Raw genomic sequence first — 25934 nt, 5'->3', positions numbered from 1 at the left:
GATATAGAATGTTGGAAGTTTTTTAGAACTGAATCAAAGTCAAATCGTCTATCACTCGTCGAATGCCAAAGTCAATGAAATAAAATTTATAGTTTTCTTTTTAAGATGTTATGGAACTGAATGCCTAAATTATAAAGACTTTCAATTTCTTTCTTAATAAACTGTGTACCTAAGTTATCTGTATTTGGCTAACTTTATTTTTAGACGCAAAGAAAGTAGATACTGGGGCTTAAGTCAATAATTAAACAAATATTCTCCAAGATCTACGTCGATTTTAGATCGACAATGATTGATTATAAGTCCCACGAGATACAGATACGGTCTAATATTTTTTTAGGGTTTCTGCACACTGTGTGGGTGACAGCACTCGCTTGGTAAAGACAGAAGCGAGACAGCTGCTTCTGTTTGACGTTCCTTAGCCCGTATTTATTGCGCGACTGTTGGCCGGCAATGACGTCGGTCTACAACTATGTTAATAAAAATATTTTGACAATCCGCTTTTCCACTAAAGTTTTCATTCGTACCTGTCTTAGTGGCATTGGTATAATTTAATTTCGAAACAATAATTATGGTATCATCGCCCGAATGACTCCCGAATTTGATTGAAATCTATTTAACTTACATACATATTAATGTATGTCATTTGGACTCCTCTAATCACAAAATAATTTATTTATGTTATCTTTATAGGAATACCTAGCTATGGATGTGCCAAAATCGACAATATAGAATAGACCGTCAGTACCATCTACTGATTGATATAACAGCCACGTCAAACTCAGCGAAGGAGCCGCCGCTATCACCCCGCATTGTCTGTAGAAACCCTTAGTAACTTGCGGGTCTAACATAAACATAGTATAATTGTTAGAGTATAATTCTGGCTTAATTCGGGTTTTGCTGATTCGCTGTGATAGTGTCTTAAGCCTCAGTGTGTTTAGATAGGATCGTCGGATTTGTAAGAAGGTTATCTCCACAATTAACGAGCTCGTGAACACAAATCCCCGCATACTTGGCGTGTTAGGTTCAATATTTGATCGTAATTACATTCGTAAAGGCATTTAGAACATGTTATTGTATGTAAATAAGGATAGCAAATCGAGGAAGCTTGTCAATTCATCATCATAAACGTCTTTATCACGATTTATACATCGGTCAAACGGCATTTGTTCTCAAGGCTATTTTAAGCTCGTTTAACGACGTACAGTGGAATACCTCCGTCTTATGTTGAGATATTAAAGAATCACGCGGAGCAATTTAAAACGATATTACGCAGAACAGACTCACATTTAAAGTCCAAAGTTAAATGTCTTGTCATAATTCTCAGAAGTCTCTATCAATGTTTTATATTTTCGTTCCCTCAAGACGGACCGCAGAAATCTTAATTGTAAGTCAATTAGAAGACGTTAAAAGGCTTCGCTAACTAGGTAGGTGTAAATGTAGGTAAGCGGCCGAAGTTATAATTGGGCGACTGAGTAGCGATCACAACTCGCACCCGTCCGTTTCGGCGCCTGCCGTAAATTAGTTAGAAACTACCAGATACTTTCTCGACCCTCTTTATTAAAATATATACATAAACAAATCCTTCTAATCCTTATAGAAACTTACAAGTCGGCTAAAGAACAACTTGTTACCACATTCGGTATTTGTTAATCGTTTACAGTTTCTATTTCGTTAAATATCATAGTAGTGGTGATACTTTAGTCTCTACTTAGTCTTGGCTTTTGATAATTGGGCTTCTATTTATTCCGAGCACCAAACTGACTGAACAGTCCATAATAGTAAAGATAAAATGATAATTACTAAAATATACACTTTACCACGAGGTAAGGGAAACGATTAACCAACCGTTTCTAATTACGAGTAATTTTTATTATTTCAAATTATCACACAATAAAAAAAATAGTATATTAATTCTTCTAACAAAATAAACGCGTATAAGTTACGTTCCTATTTTCTGTAGGTATTTTACGAATACAATTTAATAAAGTGGCACATGTCTGTAATGAATTCTTAATGTTTGGGAAAGTAAATGCTTTTTGCAAACGATTGGTCTGGGTTGTTTTTGTCGTTGTAGAGAATAAATGTCGAGAGTTTAAAAACAATTAAAATCTTTTTGTGTAGTTCAGAATGACCCGCCACGAGATGATGGGAATGGTACACTATATGATGTGGTGGGGATGTGAGCGCTATATTACATTAGCGTAATGTGTGTAATGTAACTTTTCACTGAGAAGCATATTCGTGTAATGTAATAATTCCGAATTCGATTTCTAGCAGAACATTACAAAGATTCGTTAACTCAACGTACACAATGCGTAATCGATTTCTATGTATGGTCACGAGTACTAATATGTATACACTTTGAAACCATGTCACATTAACTTTTTTGACAAATTAAACCGTAAGTCTCATTAAATGTCAAATACGATGGTGCGACAGGGTTCTAAAGTGGTTACAAGATATTGCTCATGACCTTACAAGAAATCCTTACCGGCGTCAAAGAATATTGGACTTTAACGTTATTATGAATAATAAAATTGGAAATGTTCGACGAAATGTGTGATTTTTTACTTACATTGTTACATTTGCGGAATTTACAGAATGCTAAATGCTCATTAAAAGTAAGGAATATCAAGTTTAACAAAACATTTGGTTGGACGCACAAGCCACATATTGTTTTGTTATACGTAAATTTCGTATTCACAAATGGTTTTGTCACTAATGATTCCTTTCATCTTAGAACTTCTATATCAAGTATTGCATGGATGTCGTTCTATTTTGTTTTTGGTTACTTATGACTGACCATTTCCACAATACAATACAATACAAATACACTTTATTGCACCAAAATAAAAAGAAATAATTACAAAAAGACTCTTAACTAAGTAAATGGCAAATGGCGGCCTTATCGCTTAAAGCGATTTCTTCCAGACAACCATAAGGTGAGGAAAAAAGTAAGTTTATATAGCAAATGTAAATTGTTACTGGCAATAAATTTATTTTATTCTTATTCTTAAAAAAAATATATTGAAAGATTGCGGGTACAAATTATAAATACAACTCCACGTTTTAGGTCTTTACACCTTGAAAGTTCATAAATAGGCTCTCCTACTAGACGTTGGCAAATATATGGTGTGAATGTAATGAGGAACTTTATTTATGAAACTCTATTTTCATACATAACAGCCGTATGCATTTTTATCTTTGTTTTCGGGGTATAAATGATGACCTTTGTCATTACACCCAGGCACAACACATCTTCCACCCATTACTATTCTATCAAAATAAAGAGAAGCGATATAGATAGCAATAATTCTAAACCATATCTGATCCAAATATCAAGCAACAATTATTATAATACATGCCTCTTATGTAGGTAACTGAGATGTATTTTTTAAATTAAGATGGGTTTGCTCTTGACTTCGTTCTTCCACGAGGAGAAGAGATCGACGTTGGAACGAGCTTACCCAGAAAATGCATATTCACCCGTGATTTAAAGGACACCAGGTTATAAGATTCAGGAAACACAGAAGCCGGCAGCCCATTCCATTCCTAAAAAAAAAGAGAAAAAAATAGGTAATTATGACGTTAAATCTGTACAACGCCATCTACATTTTTTTGGGGAACGTAGCTTGGAAAGTTCCTTATTCTAAAAATAGTCTATATAAAATGTATTTGTAAGAGTTCATATAGCGTGGTTCATAAAGCGTGTCGGTTAATGGCCGAAAATTACGAACTACGACGCGTTGTGACCTTCGTTTACCGACTAAAGAACGCCTAAATACCTATTGAATGCGCTCATAATGTCCGCGATACTTTTTTATCGTTAGCATGCTTTAAATGTCTCATTTGTGTTGGTTATTTAATCTCTCGACATAGTTACAGACGTTGAAATACCTAAGTCCTTGAAAGATGAAATGATGGACCTTAAAACCTGTCGGATGGTATGGTTGAAGTTCGCTCAGGAACGGGACGTGTTAAAGGATCAAGGGAAGGCTGTGCCCAGCAGTGAGCTCAGTTAGGCTAATTAATATAAGATGCATGCTTACTCTAAGGTATCGGGAGGTGAACGTTTTGGCGGGAAGAAGAGAGAAATGGCGATTACTCCACTGACAAGAGCGCAGTTCTTAAATAGAGAGAGAGCTTACTCTAACGTAAGTAACCTAGCGCCCAGCTTTAATTGTTTTAAGTAGATTATCTTTCAACGCGTGGTCGGATTTTGAATTTGGTCTTGAGTTTTTAATTATTATCGTCCTTTGAATTTAGAAATTCATAGTCAGAATACCTATAGTCCAGTGTTGATTATAATTACAGGCGCCTATATTATATTATATATCAAGAGGAAATTGATTATACATAGTTGAACTTGATGAACGTGTTAGTATTAATTAATTCAATACGCATTGGTGAAGTAGGTTGCATCCTGCAGCTATTTAAGGAATTCGTGTGATATGACAAATACTTACTATGTTATACATAATATTATTCTGTACCTTAATGACATAAATAAAACCTATAATAATATATTTGTACCTTTCACGTATTTGATTTCCACATAAATTACTCTTTAATTACTAGGATTTAATAAGTCCTACCGGCAGATACCTCGCCTTCGTATCATGACGTCATAATTCTTACGAAGCCTATAAATACCTACAATGCATTATTTATTGACATGTCATTATTGGCTTTCTGAGATTTCCATTGCGTCATTGTGTATGATCAACTTCCTATTACATTTAAAAGGTCGATCATTGACTAGAATTGAAGGTACTTTTGAAATGAAATGAAAATTTATTGTAATGAAGTTCTAAATATGAATGAAAGTAATTACCTATTTTATGAAGGATGGTCGCGTCGCGGCTGTTATTAGGTAAGTGACTTTTGTGAGAAAGAATCGACTGATACATCACTATGCTAATAAAGGTCACAAAACTGGCTTCTGTATTTTCCGCGCATTGAACCTACTGTAAAATGTTATCTATCATTGTCATCTCACTGGCGTTATACCGTTTTCACAGGATCCGCTTACCAAATCTGGTTAAAATAGTTAACAGGTCCGGTTTTTTACAGAAGCTACCTGTCTGACCTTCCAACCCGCGAAGGGAAAACCAGCCCAATACATGTTAGGTCACATACCTCCGAAACGCATAAAAAATATTGTAAAATGTTATATATATATATATATATATATATATATATATATATATATATATATATATATATATATTGTTAAGATTTGGATAATAATATGCATCTTATATTCCTTATCCCAAACCGAACGCTTGAAGTCATCCTCCCAGCAAAACATGGTACAGTCGGCAACGTAACGCATTAAAATTAGAATTAATTTACCCGGCATCAAATATCTCTGTGATAACCACTGCCAGCCAAAGTATAGTTAGAAAAAAATCTCTGGATCCCGTCCAACAATCGATTAGATTTACTCCATCGTTAACAGAAAACCATCAGACATCTGGTTTTTAAAGTATTGCAATAAGTTACTTTAGATCTATTAGCTTTAAACGGGGTGTTTCCATGTGACCATTCTATCTTTAAAATAAAAGAGTACCTACTATTATTTGAAAATTATTTGGTCCATACCTGTATTAATCAGTTTAATGATCTTCAAGCGACCAAAAAATGGCGTGGTTTCGTCTATGAATCCTAATAACGGAATAGGGTGTGACAACTCTATATACAGTCATGAGCAATATAATGTACCCACTTTAGGACTCTGTCGCACTAACATATTTGACATTTAGTGAGACTTACAGTTCAATTTGTCAAAAAAGTTAATGTGACGTGGTACCAAAGTGTACATATTAATGCTCGTGACCGTACCTACTATTCATCGTCATTATTTAGGTCGTTCTGAAAATTACATTATTTTACTTTTTACTTATGATCTTTTTAACGACAGCTGGCACCGGCGAAATGTTTCTTTAAACATGTTTTGACTTGTCACAGAAAAAAATATAGAAATTCACGGTGAATAGATATTTCTGAACATATTAATGAATGGTTATTTAGTAAATTAGGTAGGTATTTAACAGCCAAGCCAACATATACGTACATTCAGTTCACCCGTATCGTCACTTAATATCTCACTTTTTTTAATATCTTAGCCGTCATGATCACGCATATTTTAAAAGAAGTTTAATTATCTGCAAGTAGATATCTCAATAATCTAACATGAATATTAACTAGGTTAAAGTAAAAGTATATATATATTTATACTTTTATTTTAAATAGTATATCGCAACTCCTATCGTAACTTATATAGCGTATATATGTAGACTATAATTTACCTGCACTTTTATCGTTTAAGCAAATGAGATAGATAGATAAAATACTTTATTGAGCACAATGGACACAAAATACAGAGATAAGGACAGCATATACAGAAAAGCACAACAGGCGGCCTGAGCCTATAATTTAAATGTATTTTAATGATTTAAAATATTATTAAATATAATTAATATAAATTATTTATTATTGAAAATGTTATAAATTTAATTAATTATAAAAGTAAGTAAACAGAAAAGGCGCGAACGTAAGTGAGAATTACGCGGTGAACGAAACAAATGAAGAACGGGGTTTGACTTGTTCCCCCACTTTTCTATAAGACATTGGTTGTGGAAAGAATTACTATGAAAATGAATAAATAATCGATAAAGTCACTCAATTACAGTGTATTTTTGAAATAGCTTAAAATTAAAAACACTTCGTATACCTATTTTATTTTCTACAATCGCGTGTGTAATCACAAAACTAGCAAGGACTATTGACATTACCTAATTCACACACCGTCCCTTAGATCTCGGCAAATATTGGCTCACGTGCTCACGTTATCAAGTGCGAATTGTATCGCTCTCTAAGTTTGACAGCTGTCAAATTGTCACCGGTATCAATAATTGTTATCGAGTTATCGACATTGATCGATAAACTTGTCATTTTAAACAACTTCGTCTTGTTATTCACAAGTGATTCCTCGCTGCTTTACGTGTGCTTACTGCAGAAAACAATTATTATAATTGTCTGTTTTAATTATTTTATTATCATGAAAATTCGTCAAGTATTTTACTTTTACAGCATTTTATTTACTCCTCGCTTTTAGTAGGCTACTTCTAGAATTGGTAATTATATGGGTAACTGATAGCCGTACTCATATAACACTATTGAATAGATACCTTGGTATAAAGTTCATTATTTAAAGCAAATATCAAACGGGGCCTTAAGTTTGTTTATTTAAGGTAATAATTATGTAGCATTGACATCTGCATCCGGCCGAGTACAAGTCATATCAAAAAAGTTTGTGTATAAGTAGTAGAATTTTATACGACAGGCTTCAAAACGCTACCACGCATGCGTTGTTTCCTTATTAAATCATTATAAACAATTGTATTTGATTTAGTATTTGCTTGCGTAATTCTAATTGTTTTGTAATGTTGATTGTACCGGAACTGTTTTTATAGAAGGTTCTTACAATTGATAAAATATATAAACAGGCAATCTGTATTGATCAAATTAAAATAGCCTTTTCTGCTAAAAAAAAAGAAATAAATACATAGCAGTCAAACACACAAACCTCCGTTTGTCTTCGTCGTAGTTGGTTAAAGGTAAAAGATAAGCCTAGTGTTCCTTTTAAGAAAATTTTGCAATATATATAATATGTATGAATGTGAGAATACTATGGAAGGATAATGACTGGAAAGATTGTTTATGGTATGAAAGGAGGATGGTTAAAAAATGGGACGTAAGGCAGTTTTAAAAAGTAAGAAAGGCGAGTCGATGGTGCGATATCTGTCGGGTTAGAGAATTTTGTTAAAACTAATTAAAATATAAGAAGTAAAGATATTTAAAATATCCCGTGTTATTTCTATATCCCACATATAACTAAATTACACACATAATTTTTAGTTCTTTTGGTCCGGTTTCTCTATTATTTCATTATAATAGATTTTATCGTTAAGGAAAGACAAATAACTTTTCTTTTTGTGAACAATAAAGTGATTTGAATAAAGGATCTGTTGTTTACTTAATTGGTTCTATGAGGAAGCCACACGCAACCAAATTACTTTGTCTAAGATTACAACTTGAAGTTACTAAGGAAAACATAGTTTTCTAACCTAAATCCCTAACAAATCCAATTTCATTACTTACTTCGACTACAATCTGTTTCTTGGGTGTTATTCCGCAGTTTATAACAGTTGAGGTACAGATATAACTTTTGCGAGTTTTTAATCTTCTATCGTGTGGAGTGTTTGGACGTCAACCCTGGTGTCAGGTATACTGGCTGCCAAAGGCGACTTGGCTCTTGTCACGACTACATACGAACTTCCTAAGTAAATAGTAGCCGGGACCGACTGTTGACGTGCCGTCCGAAGCACGGATCATCTTACGTCCTGACAATGGGGCCGTCCTGACCAAACTGTGGATCACAAATTGTGATTATGACCCAATCAGATTTCGAACCCGGCACCTCCGGATCAGGAGCCCAAGGCTCAACGACTGAACCACAGAGGCAGTTGTGGATTCTGTTTAGAAATTTCACTTCTGCGACGTCTGTCAGCTCTAATATAGATAGCGCATCGTTAAGGAAATCTTGTCTATGTAAAACGACAAACCTGACGTTTTCCGATATCACCGTTGCCAAACTTCGCGGCCTTAAAAATCAAACCTCGCTGATTAAACCCCAGAAACTCCTACCATGGGAGTGAGCAGAGCCGAAAATTTTCAGATGTTACCTGTCTAGGGAGTAGAATTTATACATGATAGACGTTCTAAGGTAATTTATTGGTTAGCAAGTACAACCATGGCCTTGGAGTTTCGTATAACGACTTCTATTCTTACCAATATAAATTATTATTACTACGTATTGATAAAGTAAATAAAAAAATCGATGCGAACAATACCTTAAGTGTCGTTATTTTCGTACTGGAAATTGAAGATGAGAAATGCCCGGGGGCTTGGAATAATTTCTTATAACGTCTCAAAGCGGCGTGTTGTTACTGGGTCAACGAAAATGTTCTGAGGAAGTATTTCAAGTGCTTTTCACTGCTTATCATCGTGTCCTGAAGATTTGGTCGTGTAGATATATTACATCGATAGGACAGGCCTGGGATGAAGTGACGAGATTATCGACTCGGCTCTTTGTGCATTCGATCCTTTTATGTTTTATTTTTTTATTTATATATGAAATTCTTGAACTTAAAAATTTAAAATTGTTAGAAATCATTTACTAGACGTACCTAATGATCAACGGTAAACTTGTGAAAGGTACATTTTTATTATCATTTATTTATAGAAGTACAAATACAAATGTTCCGTATTAAGTAATAGAGATACCTACACAATTGATATTCAAGTATTTTTTTTATTATCGGTGAGATTTTTGATAAAATCGACTTCTAATGAAACTAAAGTAGAAGTAGTATAGACGCTTCTTTAGAGACGCTTTCAAATAAGTCGCGTTGCTGTACCGCTGTCATACCGTTTGAAAAATCCATAGAACTTAATACGGATTAAAAATATATAATTTAAATCTCTATGTACTTACTATAGAACAAAGAACGTATAATAACTATTGTACAATAATATTAAAACCGTAACCATACCTATATTTACTCAACTGTCCACAATAATAAATTATTATTAGCTAATCCATTATCTTAAAAAGATCCTAGTTTATGTGTAACTCGTAAATGAATACGAGTATGGTCTATGGTCCCATAAACAATGGTTAGCCTTGTTAATGAATTCCGTGAGACAAGGCCGTGAGAGAACTGTTTATTACGTTACCGTACTGAGAATATACGGAACATGACGGGCTTCAATATTTAATAGCGTTACATTAGACAAGCATCCAAATTGTTTGTAAATGTTTCTTTCCTGGTTGCCTAGAAGAAATTGCTCTAGAGCAATAAGGCCGCCCAAAATGTACTGTATTCAAATTCAAAATTCAAATTCAAAAATATCTTTATTCAGTAGCTAACATAGTTACACTTTGAATCGTCGATGTTACATAACGAACGTCTCATCCGCCTAAAACTACTGCAGCTTCTCACAACCTGTATAGCCGGGGAAAAGAAGCTTCAAGAAAAACCTCGGCACTGGGCCCTAGACGTTCTTTAAAAATAAAATAAAAATAAACATAAAATATTGGTATACAATTGCGTAATTTAGCTGCCTAATATTCAAATTCAAAAATATCTTTATTCAGTAGCTAACATAGTTACACTTTGAATCGTCAATGTTACATAACGAACGTCTCATCCGCCTAAAACTACTGCAGCTTCTCACAACCTGTATAGCTGGGGAAAAGAAGCTTCAAGAAAAACCTCGGCACTGGGCCCTAGACGTTCTTTAAAAATAAAATAAAAATAAACATAAAATATTGGTATACAATTGCGTAATTTAGCTGCCTACCGATGAGAACTATCAGTTCTCATACCGTTAATCCCGTGCATTCATATCTTCTAAATAATCACTAACTTATTACTACTATTCAAGTGTTATGTCTGATTGTTGAAATTTAGTCCTGTGCAATGTTTTTTTGGTTTGATTTGATTAGAGTGTGTCTGAGAGAATAATAGTACATTGTTCACATACATACATAAACTCACGCCCGTAATCCCTAATGGGGTGGGCAGCTGGATATGATATGATAAACCTTATGGTGATAAGAGATCAGCCTATCGCCCGTAACATAAGTTCATCATGTTAGAGGACACAATCCCTCTGTCGGTTTTTACGACATGCCCGGGGAGACAAGCAGCTGAACGTGTTCTATGTTTTTTATTTGCTCCCAGAACAGCATAGAAGCTGTTCAACATATAGTTGGATAATACATAAGAGTTGGGAACCGTACTTTCTCCCGATACATAACAAAATTCCACTAAAAATAATTAATAAATTGTAATGTTGTATTGTAATTGTAAAATTGATATTCCACTTTATATCAACTCAAAATCATGGTCTGAATCGTCCCTCTAAGTTTTCGTTACGATGTTACTGACATCTTGAATAGTCACGGTACGGATTGATTTCGTTGTTCACAACAAGTGAAAAACTCAACCTGCGATGATAAATGAACGAAAAAGCTACCTAAACCTACTTGTAACTAAGAAAGGTTACATGAGCGCTAACAACGTTTGATTTTCTCATAATTTTGATTTTTCTTGCTTTGTCATACGCGCCGGGTGGTTTGAAAAGCATCTGACGTTTGTTGCGCTTGTTTTTATTAAAATTGACGCTTGAAGTTGGTGCGTTTTGTTGCAGTGTTTTAGATCCGCTACAATAATGTGTAACTGTAACATAGATAAAAACAAGAAACTAGTGATTTTTTTAAATAACTAATATACCTACTAGGTAACATGCTCACAGTGTCACTACCTATTGTGTTTACATTTACGACGGTTGAAATTTTCACAGTGGCTAAACAATACGTATTGTCTTCTTGAATGCTACTCCAGACGAGAGTTGACGAGACTAAATGGTGTAGTCATCGTCATAAGCATACAGACATTCTTTACAAATATATTTTTGTAGTTTTCTAATTTGAAACTTTGTTGCGTAAATAGACAGGTGAAAATGTTTGGAGTGTATTTAAATTTAAACTAGTTAAATGACAGTCTGAAAGACAAAATTTACTCTCAGGAGTGGGCAGGACTGCAAGACGCCAGAAGACCCTAAACTCTTTTGGCTGTCTCTAATATACTCCCTCTACCCACAAGCTATAAAAAAAGTTTAGTCGACACACCACCGCTGCGCTGCTGCGCCATTGCGCGCGTATTCTGCAAAAACATTACAGTTATCATAACGTTTGTTAAATTTCGTAATCTCGTCTAAGTATGCCATTGTAAAGTGCACCAGCGGCTTCTCAGATTACCCCGGGCACAGAAGATAACAAATACGGTTTTTTTACGTGATTTATTGCAGATTTGCCGCAGATGGCATTAACTACTTGGCCGGACAAATACGGAAGAAATCCTGTAAGTACCTTTCTTTTAGTTCGTATTTTATTTGGGCGATTGTACCTCTATTTTGAACGTTTACTTGATTTTCGTTCGCCAACATTTACTGATAAATCCCTAATACCAAAGGTATCACTTACATAATTCACACGCCTGCATTCGGAATGTTAGAAGGAATATAATAGGCTAGTCAAATCAATTACTTTTTACTAAACGTCAAAACACTAAATTACAATGGTGTGTATGAAAAAGCAACCTGTGACGTCATAGAAAAACGTAACGAAGCGTCGCACTTACTATTACAATTTTCATTATTAAAATTCATAAACGTTTTTTGCCACCTTCTCTAGTAATCAAAATTTAATTATTTATCTTTGACTAAGGAAACTGCTCAATTCGTAATACTGAAACTTGAGTGTTCTGAAATATCGACGCCTGCGAACTATATTTAAGAGGTACGTGAGAGAACTGTTGATCGTGTCGGGGATCCTTGTAGGTGAACAGATCTGTTTGCTCTATTCTATATAATTTAAGTAGGAATGGTTCTTTCATAATCATGAAAGAACCTAGTGAAGTTAATCAACTTCACTAGGTATTTCTGTAAACGGCTTGAATATGGTAGAGTAGTGAAACTAGTAGTCCGATCGTGAACAAACTCGCAAACATACTTCGCGCTTATAACATCAGGATAAGTATTAATATTATACAAAACTCTTGTAAAAAAGCAGGGGGGGGGGGGGGGGGGGTTAAAAAGGCCATGTCAAAGCAATTTGTCTAAAAAAGCAATATTGCTATTAGCAATATAAAAATAAGTGCGTAATGTCAAATAGCAACAATACTTTTTAGATGAATTGCTGAGATGTGGCATTTTTTAACCCCCCAGCTATGTTAAATTATTGTACATACCTACAATATTTCATACGTAAAACTTGGTAAAGAAGCGAGTTTCTCTGACTTTACGGCACGGAAAGTACTTACGCAAGAATGGAGACATTTAGCGTTCATAGTAAAAAAAACCGACAATTTATCGTCAGTAGACAAGACAATGTCCGACCGTGTAAATAGCCGATGATGCGTCCACGATGATATCACTTCGCGTGCGACGCGCGACATTGCCGCCATGTACTCGTGCGCAGCTATAGGAGCAGTGTCACTACTTCACTAGATGCCATTCAATTTATTCGATTTTTTAAATTTCAAATACTTAAATTAACTTGTACGCTAGAATATTAATTCCAAAAATCTAATATTTTGGAAAAAATCTGAAACGTACAAACTATCAGATTCAAGCCACAGCGAAGACGAACGTATAACAAGCGAAGTACGAGCAGGGCAAATAATGCTAAACTACCGATTTTTTTTATAAAATTGCTTATTTTCGAAGTCCGGATTTTCCAGACACATACGTACACAAAAGCGTTTTGTTTTAGCTATTATACTGCCTCTGCATTTATTACCCGTCAAAGGCCAGTCCTTACACATTAAGGTAATCAGGTTAAACAAAGTTTCGCAAACATTTAGGTTTTAGTCGGTGATTTCTTTGCGTTTTCGCAAGTTTTATGTACGTACTTTATTATTTTTTATAATTTATCCCTGGTCACGAAGTGTGAAGTCTAGTCTTTAGTGATTAATATTTTTGCTATTTATAAAAGGATAGAAACCGGCTTGATTTATAGTCGTGACTACTTAACGACTGTTTATCTTTTAACAGGTATTTCAGGTCCGTAGGAAATTAAGAATAGGTTTTAAAATAAATACTAACTATAAGCACACCCCGGACACTCGATACAAAAATCTCATTCTTACTGTGTGTCGCCTTACCACGCTAGTGTGAGCGAGATAGTCTGCGCGCGCTCTCCCTTTCTCCTTAGCGGTTTACGGCTATTTACACTAAAGTAAAACCCAGAGGGGGTGAGGTAAATCTAGCTCGGCGACTGCTACGAATTGCTGCGGGGCGGAGTGTTACCGTTCTATAACGTAGTAGATATTATTTTTTATTCTATGATAGAAGGTAAAATTAAGTTTTATTTTAAAAGTAATGTGATTTTTGTTAACCTCGTATGACATTTATTTTTATATGTACTATAATATAACGATGCCATTAAAATGGGTAATTATACCCTTTTAAATCCATGCTTATTTTGATAAGTGATGTGCCGGATCCTTAAAAATGTAAATCCGCGGACTCGGATCGGAATACGGATATGTATTTTTTAAATCTTTATTTAAAGAGCTTGGTCATTACTGACTAAAATACGGATATTTGCTGTCAACATCTGCGGATACGGATGTTTATTTAATTATTCAATCGGTAACTTTCTATTATTTTGATCTCACTATAATTTTTTTTAATAATTTATAATAAAATACGAAGATTTCAGGTTTCCTCATATTTATAAAAATGATGTAACTATGTCTATGGGGCAAATATTTGATATTTAGAAATAAAAAATACTCAGAAATGTACTTAAAAGACTTTTTAATTCTGCCTTATCACTTATCAGCATCAATTGAAAATTATTAACGTAAAAGATCCGCGTGAAAAATAACATACGGATTTTTTATTTCCCTCGGATATCCGCAGATACGGATATCCGGAACATCACTAATTTTATGATATCGTCTTTACCCTTAAATCGTTAAATTGATTTGGATGAAAATAATTTGGCATATTTCTATATACTTATCGATAGAAACAGAAACGGTCTTACAGTGTTTAGCGACGATATAATGAAAACCAAGTCGCGGATTTTATACATATTATTATATCAAGATTTACGTTTCTCTATGTTATACGAGAGAGCAACACTTCTCTAATAGGCAAGCCTGGATAATACTATAAACATCGACATTATGCCTATATGTGTACTGTACCCGCTATTCCATTATTTTAGGCTCGAGTGTTGCGCAGTACAACTTTTGTCCGGAATTCGTCCGAGAATGCTCCGGGAAAATTCCGGGAATACGAAACCGTCCGGGAACTAAGACGTTAAATCCTAGTTACGAGCACCTATTGAGCCTCTGCTCACTTTGTTAATGAATATAAATTGTCTCCTAAATTGCTGCAACGAATAAACACTTCCCTATTTGTACATAAGGCCCGTGGCATAGAATAAGGAATAATACTATGTATAGATCGGCAACTCTCCGCTCTCCACCAGCGACTGCGTTAGGTTTAGTACCTCACTCCCTCTCGAACATAGTTTAGTTTCGAATCGTGAAGACAGCGCGCGGACCTTTGTTTATTTTTTTTAGTTTATATGTTTGAATTTTGAAAGTGGACGTCGACGTTCTTTCGTCTGATTTGAATATTAAATTTCACAGTAATTTCCCGCGTCGGCGCGTATGCGTGGTAAATATTTATTTTTCACGGTGATTGTTTATTAAATGATGCTAATAATTTGCAATAAAATGAAATGTAAGCTAAATGCTTAATGTAAAAATAATGTGAATGCAATTAATTAGTTCGGTGATTTTTTAAGTCAAGTGTAAAGCCAATTTCTGATTTGTGTGTAAATCAATATAAAAGTTTCTTTCGTAAGTAGTACTACCTGCCTAAGTGAGTAAAGACGGGTAAATTAGGTATTGTAATTGACAGCCGTCAGACGTCACACACATACCTACATTTCCGCAGTCCGATTAATTTTCGCGAGAAAAGAATTTCCCTAACAAAAAATTTCCTCCTCAATAAACAACATAGGTTGATTAGATGGTCCCCAGAGAATTTTCCTAGTGTAATTATGTGTTTATTATGAATATTTACCTATTCCTGTAGTAGAGTCTAATGTAAATTATCATGTTTTTGTTTTATAACACTTCATAAATTACATATACATTGGTTTACGAACATCGCTAAACCTAAACAGTTTTGTCTCGATGCCTTCTTCTTCGGCATAGGTCACTTTCATTAGGGCACCACCGCGCCATTAACAAAATGTGTGCAGTAGTATATAGGGTATTTCACCTGGTTGCCCTTTGTGGCCAGCAATCGACTCCCGCTGGTGTAAACCATGGCCTATTTCTATTCTCTCTATTTTAAACACCAAGATCAAGAAGTGTCTGTATTAAGTTATCGCGAGTTATACCACGGTGTGACTGCCTTTCCCAAGAGAGGTAACTTTAGTTTATAATAAAGTAATATAAAACAATTAGTTCTGTATATACGGCTAAAGTTATTAACTCGTGAAATATCTTTCAGTTTTGGTTTCAGTCGACTGTACGACATTTACACTTGGGACGGGCAGAGAACTGTTCTCTATGCACCAATGCACTCCATTCTACTGCGACTGCATAAAACTGTTAGGTTATACTTTGCGTATCAACTTCTGAAAGTGAAAATAACTGTTTGGAGCTGTTATACGCCAATATTCTCGCGCATATGAGCATAGTTCCTTTCTATTCTCATGTCTGTAAGTATTAAACTAATCTCTTGTTTTCACATGACGTACTGTAAATTTCACTCGGACGGTATTTGTGTCCTACTTGTACTAATATATTGTTGGGTTTTGAGTTGCATATAAATGTCGTCTATTTGCCATTTAGTAAACAAAAGACGTGTTTAAGTAGCTCAAGGATTACTCTAGCTCACATCAACTGGAAGCTGTCCTCCCGCGAAACATGCTTCTAACTTAAAAATTACAAAGTTTCATACAAACTTAGCCACCGCTTTTTATCTCCTTAGGGGACGAATTTCGCAAAATCCCGTCTTAGTGAACACCTACGTTTTAAAAGAAACCTCCATGCAAAATTTGAGGCTCCTAGCATTTATACTTTCTGAGATTTCGTGATGAGTGAGTCAATCAGTCAGTGATCTTTTTTATTTAGATAAATAGTGTTTGACTGTATACAAACAGCTAAAAACAGTTATTTAACTATTCAGCAAAACAATTTTTTTACAAATTAAATAGATAATAACACTATTTGACCATTTTTTTATACCTACGTCAACATAGTTACTTTCGATACTTTAAAAGCGACAGCACAATTTTAGTGAGCTCGAAAAGTGGGTCGGTTCTCGTGAGGATCAAAATGTCATTATATAGAGCCACTTAATCTTCGTTCTAAGTTAATTAAGCTACGGTGTAAACTAGTAAAATGAATCGATAATGAGTAGCGGGAGGTTGATTACTTTTTGCGCGTCACGATTGCCTTATTAAAGGTGATTATAGCTTTTACTCGACTGCCAGGAAGACTTATATTGTTTATCCTTGAAACATCCCAAATCCCAATAGCTGAATGGATTCATTCGGATTTCAAGAGTGAAGTATCCTATCGTTTCGCTTTAACCTTCTGTGGTTATAAGCTAGGTTTTATTCTCTTAAATTTAAAAGTCCAATTCCATACGCACTATTCTTTTTACCCGACTGCGGCAAAGCAAACAGGAGGGTTATGTGTTTGACCGTAACATATTGTATGTATATCAATCTGTCCTAAGAGTTTGTTTTTTAAACCACGGCATGCGAACACTGCCATCTCGTATATATCAATATCCGGAAGAATTTTAGAGAAATATACCTATTTTCTTGTCTCATACATTTTAGAGCGACAGTTTTGCGTAGTAGTCGGGTTTTAGTTTTTAAGCTTATATTTTTCCTACTCTTTTAATTGGCTTTTTAAGAAATTATTTAATTTTTCACTTTAGTTTCGTAATTAGAAAATTTACATTATATAAAAGCGTTGCAAGCTAAATAATTTGCACAGCCAAAGTAAAAAATGCTGAAGTTAACACGAGAAAGAATTAATCATATTTTGTGGTTCTGCTCAATTTAGATTACGCGCGTCAATAAACATAAGTACGTATAGGTATTCGTAGTCTTAAACCCGAAACTACATTAAACTTGAACCTCTAATACCCTAGCAGCTGGAGGCACGAATTACTTATGTTAAAGCCTGTGAGAAAGCATTGAACACCTGTATCGGTAGCCGACCTACTCCTGTCTACCGTGTTCTATGTGTAGCCTATTTATCATTCAAACTAAGTACAATATGTTATTGTACGGCAGCAGAGTGGGTGCGTTACATTGTCGATTTGTGGAACTGTCATAAAGGAATTTCACAGACGGTAACTTCATTTTGTTTGTGTATAAACGTTCATTTTGATTTTGTAAAGGTACTTACTTAGACTGTATATTGTCAAGTCTTTGTCTATTACAGGGTAGATAAAAAGTCTCACTTGATTTATTGTCTTATAATCTTTTATTTACGAAGGATCATCTAACGTGGAGGCTGATTTCTTGCATCACCGTGGTGGGGAATCATCATCTCCCTAGCATTATCACTTAAGCTGAAGATTTGACAGGTCCGGTTTTTGTACAGAAGCGACTGCCTGTCTGACCTCCCAACCGGCGAAGGGAAAATCAGCCCAACACAGGTTAGGTCACATACCTCCGAAAATGCATTTCTCGGGAATGTGGTGGCGAATCATTAACCATAAAAGAACTTTTTAGCTGTATAGATACACTACAAACTAGAAGCCACTAGCCAGAGGAGTTCAAAGGCCCTACTACGTGGTTAAAATGGCCACATCGAAGCAATTCATCTAAGAAAGCAATATTGCTACTTGACATTTGTTTGCATTGCGCACTTACTTTTATATACGCAAATGTCAAATTGCAATATTGCTTTCTTAGATGAGTTGCTTCGATGAGGCCATTTTAAACCCGCTGTAGTCCTCTTTTGAAAATGTCAATATCACTGCCTATTGAATGTTCACAATCTTCATTTCGTTATAAATACTACAACGACGTCCTTGGGCAACCGCAGACGGTTAATGAATTAATGATACACGTGTCTTACTTTCCTCTTGTGATTAAGTCTACTATTACATTATACGAGAGCATTGTGTTGTGTATCTTACTGCCCGAATTGTCACATAATTATCATTATGATGAATGTAATTAAACAGAGAAATTACATACAGACATTGAGTCCTAGTAACTTGAATAAAGAATTTAATTATTATTATTATGCAGTAGATAAGTACGTATATGGTGCCGATTTTAGCTTGACATTGACAGATCTAAATAATAGTGTCGTCCTTTGTTAACGACGAGTCCGAGAAAGGGACAGAGCTAGTTCAAGAACTATCACATTAAAGTAAATCTAATTTCGAAACCAATTAGCTCTCTTCTTCTTATCGTGTGGGTTATGAAGTGGACTACCAACCTCATCAACCCTGGTGTCAAGGTTATCATTGAGCCGCCAAAGGCCGGTAGGTAACTGGCTTATACACTGGTAATTTACTAAACTTCGCCGTTTATATTACGCCATAAAAACGTTATAAGTGTTATTTGGTTCAGCGAATATAATTTATCTAAACAGTGAATTAATGGCTACATCACTAGTTCAAAAAATTCTTGGCCGATCATTATATTGTCGATATTAACAGGTTGTTATAAAACTCAAACAATTCATGACGTAAACCTTACTTTTAATCAAAGTTTAAAATCTCCAATTGGAAATCACTGTGATAGACTAATGTCCCAAGACTAAGTGCCTAAGCTGGACACATCTCCCCTCGATCAACTGGATGGAGTATGGAACATACTCCGCCTCACTGCTTCAGTGGGGATAGACAAGTGGAGAGTAAATGAAATAAACGGTGGTACTTGCTAAGATCTGGCCGTTAGTCTCTGACCAATAAGTGGATAAGCACTTTTCGTATGTAAGTATATAAGTATAGGTCGCCTGGTATAAAATAGCTACGTTTTTACAGTTAATGTTGTTTTATCCTGTATCGGCCTTGCACCAATGAGTTATTAATTTATCTTATGTGCAGTTTTCAGTTACACATTTGGTACGACCATTGTCGACGGCGATACGGCTCACCACCTATCACGTTGGTATAACAAAAATATCGGCGAGGTGTGGACCCTTAGTTCATCATGCCTGCGATGGATGTATCTCTCATGTATCTGACTACCCCAATTGGGATATAGCCGTGAGCTTATGTTATGATATACATATTCACACCGGCAACGGTTGTGGTTGTTCCCTTGCCAGAGCTTACCAACAAAATCCGGAATGTACAGCTATTATCAATACAACACTGTCTCGCCACGATATGGTAGCATATTGTATGGATGTTGAGTGTCTTATTGGTAGATATGTTACTGTAAAAGCTTGAACTAAGGTAAATCTTAAGATTTAAGTGTAAGTCTTAGGATTTATCGACATGAGTTGGTAAATGTAAGTGTTTCTGAAAATACGACGATTTTTTCGAGCTTTTACCATTCGAATTCAGTATATGCTAGGTTTTACCACTGTCAGCTGGTAGATGTTGGTTTTAGGAATAAAACAATGTATAATTCTTAATTATTTACTTTTATGAACTATTAGACAAAACAGGTACATAGTATTGTAAAGGTATCATATCCTCGTAAGGCCCGGATTTCCAGACACAATAGTTAAACAATGGGATTTGGATTTTAAAAGGCATCTGGGCCTTACGACCATATAATAGTAATAAGTACAAACTACAAACTAATACCAACTTATTATTATTATTATTAGCCTATATGATCCCACTGCTGAGCAAAGGCCTCCCCCATATTTTTCCAAGTATCCCGGTTCTGTGCGAGCTCTATCCAGTCTTTTCGATAACCGTCGAGATCATCGCGCCATCGTTTCCGGGGTCTACCACGTCTACGGTGTCCGTCCTGTGGTACCCAGTGCGTGATGATCTTTGCCCATCGTTCCGGATGCATGCGGCACACGTGTCCAGCCCAGTCCCACTTTAGCCTGGCGGTCTTCCTGCCAACATCAGCTATACCGGTAATACCAACTTATTTAAATTATTTTGAAAAATCACATAACGTATATCTGAATATCTCAATCTCTATCATATCCTACGAATAAATAGTAGATCATTCTATCTAACTGAATAAGTACTTTTCTATTTGGAATTTAACACAAGTACAACTCGATACGCTGAGCACGTTAAGACATGTTTTGTTTTTCAACATTTACGGTGGCAATAATGTAAATCCTAAGATTTACCAACGGAATGGTGGTAAAAGTTCGAATCGCAAACCTTTTGGGACATTTACCATTAGGAATTGGTAGATCTTAGGTTTTACTGGAATATCTTAGAATTTACTGCAGCTCGAGCTTTCACAGTAACAGATACATAGGGAAGACCAGGAAGTGGAAATACTATACTGAATTATTATTACATTTAGGGTTGCGCCCTTATATATAATAAACCTATTAATGAATCATTCAATGTTTATCGTATTCAGCTATTATGATATGGCGGTCGATTTGATGGGGGTGTAACCATTCTCATTACGGTCTAAGAAGGGTTGCTGTCAGGCAGGTGGCAGCTGGCTGTAAAATATTCTGCTTTATATTAGTTACTTTGGTATATGAGACAGAGTACTAAACAGACCATTTACTATTGTACTTAACGTAAAGTATACAATACATAATAAGTTTGAATGTAATATTTATGTAATGTGAAGCGAGCAAAGTTTCATTTAAACAAGTTATATGATGTTATAAATTGAGAAATTTACCATCATCGTGAAGATTCCAGGATAAGGATAGCATACGCCATTAAATAGAAAATAGGTCGCATTCTAAATTACATGTACTCATTATATTTTAATAGCATACAGCGGCGATAACAATAATTGGATTCAGGGAAGCAGAAACCATAAAATTGAAATCAATTTTGCTGTAATGGTTATGGGTTGTACATAAAACACGTACGGCTGGCCACCGGAAGATTTTTTTATCTTTATGTCAGCCAAATGCGTTTTTGATTTCGTACGTCTCTACATTATGTAAGGGAAATGTTTAGGAGAACGAGTCGCGAACAGTCGCACAGAATTGCGTATTGCTTGTAATACCCTTGTTCGGATTGTAATAAAAGAGTGATAGACAAAGTCCCGGACTTGCGACCCCTCAGACGGTCTTTCCGAACAATTTGCGACTTCTTATGACAGTGTAAGATTTCAATACACCCAACATATTCATCGCTTGCGCTGCTGTGTGATCACGATTTAGGATTTGCAAAAATACTCATCTAAAACCTAATTCCAAACCTTATCCCGGGGACGTAGAGCTAAAACTCGTTTAAAAGTCCCGAAGAAAATTCCCGCTTATTTCTACGACTTCATCGCACTTTGATACTCAGTCTTATTCGCAGCGTGGAAAGGTGCTTTATCTTTTGTTCCAACATAATATATTCAGTTCGCAAAATGAATTGCGAGTGTTAGTAACTCGGAGTGAGCCTGCGAACATATTCGCTGGGATCTGTTGCGTTTAGGGTTACGCTATCGCTAAAAATAAAAAAATGTCACTGTCAGTGCTTTTACCATTGCCGGAACATACAAATAATGGCAATTACAATACGGCAATCGTCTAGCTTTTTTCTCTATCTAGTGTAATAGAAATCTGGCGCGAATTTTCGGATGTCTCACTTCGCGTCGCGGCCCAAAATGCTCAGCAAATGCTGCATACACCTCTCTATGGTAACCCTACTCGTGCTCCTCTCTCTTATTGGTTACACGCCTCAGCGACAACGGATCCTATTCCTAATGTTGTTTAAGGTTCTGTTTTAGATGTCAATGTGTTCGGGATTTTCTTCCGTTTTCAAATTGCTTTGTATTTGTTGATGTTTGTGGCCGATGCTTTATTGACTCGTACCATTTATAAGTACACTAATGAGTACTTAAGACTGTTGTCGTAAGCTTAATGTGCAATTTGCTACTACATTAGACGACGCGTTTCCTTTGAACAACTTATTGACTGAGTTGAGCTGTTACGTACCGAAACATGCAGTAATTTGTATGATACATGTAACTTTAGATTGTCGAAATTAAGCGTTGGTTTTGTGTTCTTTCCCGTGATTTTGATGGTTTCATTTAACGCGGTAAACTTAAATGATAAGTAGTCGTGCAAAGAATATGGCTTACTAAAAAAAAGTTAAATTATATATGCTTTTTTAATTATTTGAACGATTTCATCATCATGCTTACTAAATTATAAAAAAGTAAAATGTTTTATTTCCCCCAAAATAAGCAGTACATAACATACGTATGCTAAATTCAAAAGATACATTCTTATTTTTTAAACCACCGCGTTGGTGCTAAGTTCATTTTAGGTTATATTTTTAAATGCTTTACTCCGCTATAGGAAACTGTGACTTCTACCTTTGGGGTAAGGTTGAATAAGGTGGGGGTGAGGGTTGGAATGCAATGCGAGATAGAAGACTCCCGTCGTGCAATTAACGTTTTTCAGAGCCCTCGGGCCATTGTGACGTCACACTACTATTCACGTGGATAAGATGGAACGTCAACTGCCAAAGGCGCCATTCGGATTGAAGCTTAGAATTTTGGTGCAATATTTTAAAATGACTGCGGAAATCGCGAGCGATTTTCCACCGCGTCTCAAAAGTATAAAGTTTTATTTTACATTTTTAAATTAGAAGTTGCATCTCCGTAATTTGCTAGTTACAAAATGTTTGTGTATTTTGATACTAAAGTTTAATCATAAGCATTATTGTAACAGCCTATATGTAAGTAACGAGACATAAAAAATATAGATCCAGCTGACAGTAGGTACAGAATTTAATTAACTGCTGCGTAACTTCTCAAGGAAAATTTTCAACTTTACGAGGCAATAAAGAATTCTCAATGCGTACAGTGTCATAACTGAATGAGATCTTCGTTTAAAAACGAATTTCATTATTAACGAATATTCATATATTATTATACCTACCTACATGGGCACACTACCAGAGTGCAAGGTCGAATTCGTTCGCAAATATACTCTTACGTAATCGAGAGATCAGCATTTGAAGCTAGCTTCATTTACGCTTAAGTGACATTCAAGTATGTCTAAGCACTTACGCCGTGCAATCGCTTGCACGTCAACTCTTCGAGCAAAATAATAATAACCCGGGATTAGCAGACATTTCGAAACAGCACTAAGAGTGGCAGAGTTCGTGAACCTCGGTGAATTCTCAGAGTTTTGCAAGTGTCGCGGTAGACAAATGAGCAATTTGCCGACTCATCACTGGTGTAATGTTGCAAAACGTCGGGCTCTCTAGACGTGGCTCGTGCTTCACAAACCACACAGGAACCTTCTCGAGCATAAAATTCTTAGGAAAAGAACGTTCATTTACACTTGCCAATCTCAGGGTGCGTTAACAAATTGTTCTGTCAACATCAAAATTGGAGTAATAAGTAGTTGCAATTTTAATGCTTTCTTTAAAAATTTCGTTTATATCTAAATATTTTAGTTGAAGCGTATTGGTTACTTCTAGACTGTACTTGTGTGTTCATTCGTGTCTTTGTTCTAAAAATTCTATTTTTATTTCGTAACCGCTATGAGTGGAAGTATTCCTTTTACATTTTCGTAGTATCGGAGGTCTCTAGATAGAGCTAGAAATAGTTCCTACAAGCTCGTTATAAAGACTACCTATAGTAGACTTGCCTTTAACAAAATTAATCGGCACCTTGGGGATCGCCAGTCTTAGAACACCTCTGCTCAATACTTTGTACTGAAATACAGCAGAACTGGGACTACCTACTGTGAAACACCTGACTAAAAGTTCTCTATTGGGTTTCCAAGATACGAAGATACTCTTGGAAAAATTGCAATATAATAGGCATCAGAAAATACCCGGAAATATATAAATGTTGATATTCCTTATCCTATTTTAAAGAAAGAAACACAAATAAGTTTTGGCGCGAGCGTCATATTGGAAGTACAAAATTTGGAGCGTGTAAAGAAGCGGATACACCGTCTGTAAATACATTCTATCACATTTCATTGAGTGACTGGATGAGTTCGAGAACCTTCCGAATTCGTTCCGTTTTAGTGTATTGAATTGCGCGTGTGGAAAATTTAATCATCGTTCTCGGTAGTGGACTGGGTCGTTTATATTCAAGCAGCGTTTGTGTGCCGGCGGTGAGTGACGTAAGAGTCAGGTAAGCTGTTGGCAGACCGATGACCTCCACACTGTTTGTCTAGGTCTTCAACAAAGCAATAAAAAAGTGTGCTAAAATTGATTGAAAATAAATAAGGTATTTTAGTCTGCATGACACGGCTTTTCTTTTGTAAAGCTTCGGAATTATACAACATTGAAGTGTTAATATACGTTTTAAATATTAAATGAAAGTGTTTATAATTAGTCAATACTTCAACCCAATATGTACAAACTTATGAAGTAAAAAGTTCTAAAGAATAATCTTGTTAAGGTGTTATTTGTTCAGAAACTCAATAAAATAATACAATGACCTCTACAAGTCTTCATGAAACTCTGAGTACAATAAACTCGAGTTGAGAAAAGTTTCGCAATCAAACATCTCCACGCAAGGTCGAAGTGGGATCTTGATGATCTTTATTGCATGTTTTGTTTATTGTGTTATGGCGTTGTCACAGTCTATAACTTTCGCCTTTATTGTTTTCTCTGAATCAAGGTTTGAGGGGAGTGGAAATCCCAGCAGAAACATGCAGATGCCAGCCATTTGTTATTCAAATTTGTACAGCCGCCGCGTCGCAAACGCACCCAGCTTGACATCAAGATGAATATGTAAAAACGATTATGTAAAACTGCAGACTTCCTATTGCTTTGTTTATGAATTTTTAAGTAGTTAATAGGGCCTAAGTAAACGCGGGACTGACCTATATCAGGCCGTGTTCGGTTTTAGTGAATAATGTATCAGCATGATTACTAAGCCTCCCAAGCGTCGAACGAACTAAACACGGTTATTTAGGTATACTTACTTGTATTTTACTTCTTTTTTTAGCCACAACACGTTACGAAAAAATGCAAACAACAAAAAATCTAATTAAAAACTTAATTTTGATTACAAAAAGTGTCTTTTTTTTTTTCAAATTACTCACCAGTCTTCTAAAAGAATGTAGCAACTTACTAAATGTAAATCTTAAATGTTCTAATTGCACTTATTTAACAGCAACTCATTCAAAATACTGTAAACCATA

General features: G+C 35.4%; 1 protein-coding gene across 5 annotated transcripts in view; it reads left to right on the top strand.

Annotated features, from left to right (window-relative positions):
• The window catches only part of LOC126366829 (polypyrimidine tract-binding protein 2), a 496400-nt gene that overhangs the window by 17313 nt on the left and 453153 nt on the right, over positions 1–25934 (top strand). The gene's annotated exons all lie outside the window — the stretch shown is intronic.

This window comes from Pectinophora gossypiella, chromosome 5 (genome assembly GCF_024362695.1).
Source record: "Pectinophora gossypiella chromosome 5, ilPecGoss1.1, whole genome shotgun sequence".
NCBI classification, from domain to species: Eukaryota; Metazoa; Arthropoda; class Insecta; order Lepidoptera; family Gelechiidae; genus Pectinophora; species Pectinophora gossypiella.
The sequence above is the reverse complement of the archived record's forward strand: the minus strand, read 5'-3'. Positions and strand labels throughout refer to the sequence as shown.